Genomic DNA, 7,217 nt, shown 5'->3' on the forward strand with positions numbered 1-7,217 from the left:
TCTCACCTCCCTGTTAGATGACCTGGGTAAGTCCAATGAACTGGAGAGTAGATGTTGCAACTCTGCTGAGGCTCAGGGTCCAGCTGGCACATGGCCAGTCCAGTGATTCAAGTCTCCTGAGTATACACCAACCCCAGCGCCAACCACAGGTTCAGTGAAAGTGAAAGAAGAGGCATGTGTAGAGAGGTCATATCTGAGTCCAACTCTTTCACATGCAGGAGCACAAATTCCAGAGTAGGGCCCACTGGCAAGGCCCTGAACTCCAGAGCCATCTACAATGACCACAGAACCTGGTTGTCTCTGTAGTCCTCAGGAGCACCAGTACCTGGGCTTGTATCTATTTTGGCTGTTTCTAGGATCCTGCTGAGACATGGGTAAGCACGACCCCTCTGATGACCTTCTGACTCATTTTGAAGTCTCCTAGCCATATAAACTCATTTGTCTTTATCATTTCCCCCTTTTATTAAAGGTCTGTTTCTAGTCCTAATATACCATTGAGCAAAGCATACCCCATGACCAAGCCTAGAGTGAAAGAGCCCTATAAAGTTACAAGACAAAGGGTATGGATATAAGGAAGGGTGAAGTATCAAGGCATTTTTGCAATCTATTTAAATAGAGCAAGATCCATGCCCTTTTAGACCTTAAATGCTAGAAATAAACAATAAACAATAGACATACTACAAAAGTAAATTATATAATATATGAGAAGGTAATAAATACTATGGAAAAATAAAGAAGAAATAGGGTTAGGAATCAGCAGAGCTGTTGGTGGAGGGTAATAGATTGCAGTATTAAACAGGATGGTCAGAGCAGCCACATTGAGAAGGTAACAATTTAGAGAGCACTTCAAAGAGATGTGGGAGGTAATTGTGAAGCTATTTGGAGGAAAAACATTCCAGGAAGAGACAGGAACAGTACAGAGGCTATAAAGTGGAGCATGCCTAGACTACTGGAGGAACAACAAGGAAGCCAAGGTTACTGGAGTGGAGTGTGTGAGGTGAGAATAATGAAGATGAAGTCAGAGGTATGACAGAGACCATCTTATGTGGAGCCTCATAAACCAAATAAAGACTTGGGCCGTGGAACGGTTCCAAAGGACTTCTATGCCTAGATCTTTCTCATTTCTCAATATATGTTCATTCTATTTGTCCTACAAATTCCCAGTTTCTTAAAACCAGCTACTGACATGGTCTTAGATTTGCCTTTTGCCACAAGATTGAGATGTTTGAATGATTTCTCTCATACTATTCAGAATCTACTCTGAATTCTAAGGATTATTTTCCCTCTACCTTCATCCTCTCTCTCAACTACCTAATCTTTGGTTTTCCTAAGTTAGGAAAATTCTAATGTTCTAAATTTCTTCCTCAGTTACATTCCAGAACTGCCAGTTAACTGAGCCAAAGGGCATATTGAAAAAGGATTTGAGACAAGGGAGCATTGCTTGAAGAGAGTAGACTGAGGTTCCAGATAAATCCCCTTAGACTGAGAGTCCTAGTGAGAGGGGCTTTGCAGAGGGAGGTGGCAGACTGAAGAAGATTCATATCCCTGGTGTGATGGTTGACCTTCTTCACCTCCCAGTTAGCTGGCCAGGGTAAATGTAGAGAAAGTGGCCACATTAGCGGCTGATGGTATGGAGAGGGAAGAAGAGATATGATGTGGGGGCATTTTCAGGATTTGGCGTTGTCTTCGGTGATGCTACAGGAACAGATGCTGGACATTGTGTGTCCTGCCATGGCCTACTGGGTGGACTGGGGGAGAGTGTAAACTACAATATAGACCACTATCCATGTGGTGCAACAGTGCTCCAAAATGTATTCACCAGGTGCAGTGAATGTGCCATGATGATGGAAGAGGTTGTTGATGTGGGAAGAGTGGGGTGGGGGTACATGGGGACCACATGTATTTTGAATGTAACATTAAAAGAAAATAAAGAAAAAAAAAGTTGCAATACCTTAAGTCAATTGATTACTTTTGCCTCCAGAAGCATTTCCAATTATATATCCTCACATAGACACTCTGAATCAGATATCCCTGGCCTCATTGGACAGAAACAAGTGCACATGGACAAAGTTACTTGGTTAAACTTAATGTGCGTATTGCAGGAATTGGTTCAGTTGGAAAACAAACCACCACCACCAAAATGTATGTGTGGGTATAAATATGCACATATATATCTATGCATATCATCTAAAGGAAGATATAAGACTATATAGTTTACAAGAAGTAGTGTCTTCCAGTCTTTAATTCTATAAATAGGAAACAGAGGTAGAGGGTATAAAAGTGACTTAACCTTGGGAATCTTAGGAATCCGTGAAAGCTGTCTCATGACCTTGTCCAATGTTGTTTTGATGGCATAGTGGTTCTGCAGTTGGCCTGGGTTCAAATCCTAACTCCACCGAATACTTGCTATGACCTTGGGCAAGTTACCTTATCTCTCTGTATGTTAGTTAAATGGAGATAGCAATACTACCTATTTCTGGTTGTTTAATTGCCACAAATTCTGCCATCTTAGTGTATGCACAACCTTGCCAATCCCCTCATGTCCTCTCAAGGGATATCTACAAGTAAGAAAGGAAGTGAGGCTATCAAGAAAAAGTCTATTTCTCTTTTTTTTTCCTTTTTTAAAAATGTTACGTTAAAAAATATATAAGATGTTATCATAACCCCCACCCCCCCTCTCATCCCACACCTCCCACATCAACAACCCTTTTCATCATTGTGGCACATTCATTGCATTTGGTGAATACATTTTGGAGCACTGCTGCACCACATGGATAATAGTTTACATTGTAGTTTACACTCTCCTCCAATACATTCAGCGGGTTATGGCAGGATATATAATGTCCAGCATCGTTCCTGCAATATCATTTAGGACAACTCCAAGTCCCAAGAATGCCCCAAAATCGCATCTCTTCTTCCCTCTCCCTGCCCTCAGCAACTACCTTGGCAATTTTCTCCACATCAATGATACAGTTTCTTCCATTACTAGTCACAATAGTTCCATAGTAGAATACTAGTAAGTCCACTCTAATCCATATTTTATTCCTCCATCCTGTGGACCTTGGGATGGTTATGTGCACCCCACCTCTATATTGAGAGGGAGCTTAGATTCCACATAGATGATGGATGCAATTCTCCTGCTTGCTGTTTTAGGCACTCTCGGTTTCTTGGTGTGGTGGTTGACCATCTTCACCTCCCTGTCAGCTGGCCTGGGTAAGTCCAATGAACCAGAGGGTAGGAGTTGCAACTCTGCTGAGTCTCAGGGCCAAGGTAGCACATGGCCAGTTCAGATTTTCAAGTCTCCTGAGTATACAGAAACCCCAGCGCCAACCACAGTTTCAGTAAAAGTGACAGAAGGGGCATGTGTAGAAAGGTCACATCTGAGTCCAACTCCATCACACTCAGGAACACAAATTCCAAAGTAGGATCAACTGCATGGCGCTGAATTCCAGAGCCATCTGCCATGACCACAGAACCTGCGGGTCTCCATAGCCCTCAGGAGAACCAGTATCTGGGGTTGTATCTACTTTGGCTGTCTCTGGGGTCATGCCGAAGCGTGCATAAGCGTGACCCCTCTGATTACCTCCCGACTCTTTTTTGAAGACTTAGTCATATAAATTCATTTGTCTTTGCCATTTCCCCCTTTTATTCAAGGTCAAAAATCAGTTTTTAACACATGATCCTACATGTACACTGAGATATTTTGCTGGTCTGAGTTGAAAAGTCTATTTCTCTTGACATTCTGTATAAAGCTGAAATTTCACATAATTATAGAAGATTAGAAAATTATAATGATATTAATGGTTTCCAATGAGAGATCTAGAAGAATGACCCTGTTATAAAGCAATATTTGTTAGTTCACTGGTTTTTGTAGCTACTCAACAATTTTTATTTGAATCAATAATTTACTATATTGTCATTATAAGTTAACAGTGTATGTACTTTGTTGGTATTCAGAAAGTATAGTTAAACTCTTATAAATTAGGATCTTAGAAATTAAATAGGAAGGGGTGGATTTTCACTGTGTTACATTCATTCATCATGTTTCAGGCACAGCAGTTGTGGTGGTAGAATAGCTATATAAGGTGTCTGCCCTCAGAGAACTTACATTTTAGTTGGAGAGACAGATAAAGAATAAGTAAAGAAATCAATAAGTCAGGAAGACAACTTTAGGTGGCAAGTGCGATGAGGAAAATACTACAGAGCCATGAGAATGAGAGTGCATTTCAGAAATATCAAATAGGGTGGCTGGAATCTCCCCACTGAGGAAGGACATTTGAGCTGAGATCTGAATATAAGGAGTTTATCAAGTAGAAGGTCTGGAGGAGGAAAGCTTCCAGGCAGCAGACAGGGTCAGTTCAAAGGCCCTGGGGGTGGAAGGGTTTTGGTGGGAGTGCATAATAGAAGGAAGGCAGTGAGCCTTCAGCACATTGAGGGGGGGACAGTAGTAGGAGATTAAGATAGAAAGGCTGGAAGGAATCAGGGGACTTAACAGACCACGGCTAAGAGTTTGGATATTATTTTATTTCATTATGGTAAGAAGTCATCAAAGGATTTGATCAGGAAAAAGGTGAACTGATATCTAAGGCTACAAGGAGACCTGTTAGGAGGCTAATGAGGTAGCCCAGGGAAGGAACAGTTGGTGACCTGAACTGAGATAGTGGGCAGGGGAGGAAGGAGGAAGTGGGCAGATTTGGGATATCATCATGAGGCAGTGCTGATGGGACCTGCTGCTGAATTAGGTGTGGGTGGTGAAGGAATTAGAGCAACTAGGTAGACAGCAATGCTATAGGGAAGTTTGGGGACAGAGTAGGTTGGGGAAAGAAGAACAATCAAGCATCCTCTTTGGGCCTGTGAAATTTGTGGTCTCTGTGGGAGTTAGATTAATCACCTTTTGCTCAGAGGAGAAGTCAGAGCTGGACGAGCGTGCATGAGAGTCAAGTGGCCATGGAAGAAAGCCTGGAAATATCTGCACTGGATGTGTAGTCGTTTTGCTGTCCTGAACAGTTTAGTGGTTCCCCAACTTTAAGACTCCAAAAGGCCAGGATGCAGAGAAAATCTAACTTTCCTCATGAACTGTCCCATTTCTATTGTCTTGCAGGATAATAGTCATCCTTACTGGGGACGGTTCCTTCTGCAATGGTCCAGCACTGATTTCTGGTCATGTTCTACATGGCTCTTTAGCCACCTGAATGCTTATTGTCCTATTATGCAAAAAATACTGTATAAATCTATAAAATACTTGCCTGCTCCAAACTCTATACACGATTGAACTTGTATCACCACGCTCTATATTTGAACCCTTATGTCCCCTCAAATCTTTGCACTCTGTGATGATTGTCCCCGAATTTCTTCTCTGTGAGCTGATGAAAGAATGGTGAACATCATAAAGAAGTTATTTGTAAATAGCCTACTGCTCATTTGAAAAAATAAACCAGTGAACAGTATTTTTCTATTGTACTTCTCAGACCATTCTGTCTCATTATTCCTGTTTTAGCTGAAGGATTGTATTCCGTTTGGAGAGTAAACAACTTAAACACTGAAAGAAAAGTTTGTTCTCTTTGCATAAGAAGAACAAAGAAATTAGGAGTGGCCAGAACTGTACACAGCTGGCTCAATCGCCTCACACGTTGACCTGAACTCACCTCCCAGGTAGGCAGGGCTCAGGACTCGAGGCTGGGTGCCTCGTCCTGCGTGCTATCCCTGGGAATGAGGTGTGGGCAGCAGAGGTCAGAAGCTGAACAGAGAGCCAGGGAAGAAAGGTTTCGAAGTAGTCATTTTGATACAGCCATTTTGATGCCATAAGTGTTTTCAGGCTCTGGAGAGAAAATTTTCATTGAAACAAATGATGACCAAAGAATAGCTAACTTCATCCTTGATCCTTAATTCATCCCTGACCCCCAGGGTCACAAAATGTTCACAGTATCAAAAGATATCAAATAACAGATCTGAAAAAATAATGTCAAGGGTGAAATTCATATTAAAAGCAGATAGTCCATGGAAAGTACCAGAAAGGGGGTGAATGAGACAGGTAGAAACCAGCCATGTGGTATTAGACTGGCAATTGGGAATGCAGAAGAGAGATAAGGGTTCTGAATGAGGACCTGAAATAGTGCAATGTGACCCAGAAGAGAATTTTGGAGGCTCTGGGGCAGTCTTCAGAGCTTTTGCTTAGCACCTGTGGTTCGGTCATGGCTGGGTAGGCACTGGTAAGTGGTCCAGATCAGACAGAAACTTTCTTGCCCCAAGCTGTGTTCTATTCTTGTCTCTTCAACCCCTCTGAGTGGCCATCCAACTGGACTCGAGTTTCTCCTAGGGAGAGGAGGCAGCCAAGCAGCCCCACATCCCGACAGGGTACTTGGAAGCAGGAGATTTCTCCATGAAAACTGTATCCTCAAGGACAGACTTATCCAGATTCACAGAATCCAGGAACTCTTTCCCAGCTCTGCAGTCTCACATGAAGAAGTGATAGTTACTGAAAAAAAAAAAAAAGAAAAAAGCTTTATTAAAGACATAGGCTAAGGTGATCAATTCATTCCTATCGCTTGCTGTGACTTTCAGGCAGGCCAAAGAGATAATGACAAATAATAGAATTTGGCTTTCTTGACTAGGGTTTGTAATACTGAATTCTGGGTTCTCGTTTCATGGTGATCAGGAAGAATGCATCTGGGAAGAGATTTTCTTACAATAGCCAGAGTCTTCTAAGTGGAAATATATAAGAGGGAGAAAAATGCCCAGATACAACTATTAAAATAATTCCTGGGTAGGATGGTACTCACAGCGTAGAAAACAATGGTGTGAAGAAGGCCCAGTGAAGCTAAGGAGCAAACAGAAGGAAAGAATATTGAAAACAGCGCATGATGTTCCAGTCATACCAAACTCATCACATTTCCTTCCTTTCCGTATCTATATCTCAAACAGTGAATGAGAACGATATCCCTTAATTTCAAGAAGATTCAAACTGCCTTTTCATGGTTTCAGTTAATGGATAAAATGCAAAAATGTGGTCTGCCAGCACAGTGAGGAAGAACATATACCAGAATATACACCAGAGTGTATATTCTTGTTAATCCAAGAGAAGTCTTTAGTGGCAGCCCAAATGCCCCTTCCCAATCTTGTCCGAGGTAAAATTTTACTAAAAACTTAAATTGAGTCATAAATCACATCCTATCTAACTCTGTGACTGACTCAAGATCCAGGAGTAGCAGCAAATAGGA

The 7,217-nt window shown here is 41.8% G+C and overlaps 1 long non-coding RNA gene across 1 annotated transcript; it reads left to right on the forward strand.

Annotated features, from left to right (window-relative positions):
• Window positions 1–225: 225 nt before the first annotated feature.
• Window positions 226–5,374, forward strand: LOC131273353 (uncharacterized). Its single transcript, XR_009180562.2, has 3 exons — window positions 226–374; window positions 3,154–3,213; window positions 5,102–5,374. It is a non-coding gene; the product is annotated as an uncharacterized lncRNA (long non-coding RNA).
• The last annotated feature ends 1,843 nt before the right edge of the window (window positions 5,375–7,217 follow it).

The sequence above is a fragment of the Dasypus novemcinctus genome, chromosome 14 (assembly GCF_030445035.2).
Source record: "Dasypus novemcinctus isolate mDasNov1 chromosome 14, mDasNov1.1.hap2, whole genome shotgun sequence".
NCBI classification, from domain to species: Eukaryota; Metazoa; Chordata; class Mammalia; order Cingulata; family Dasypodidae; genus Dasypus; species Dasypus novemcinctus.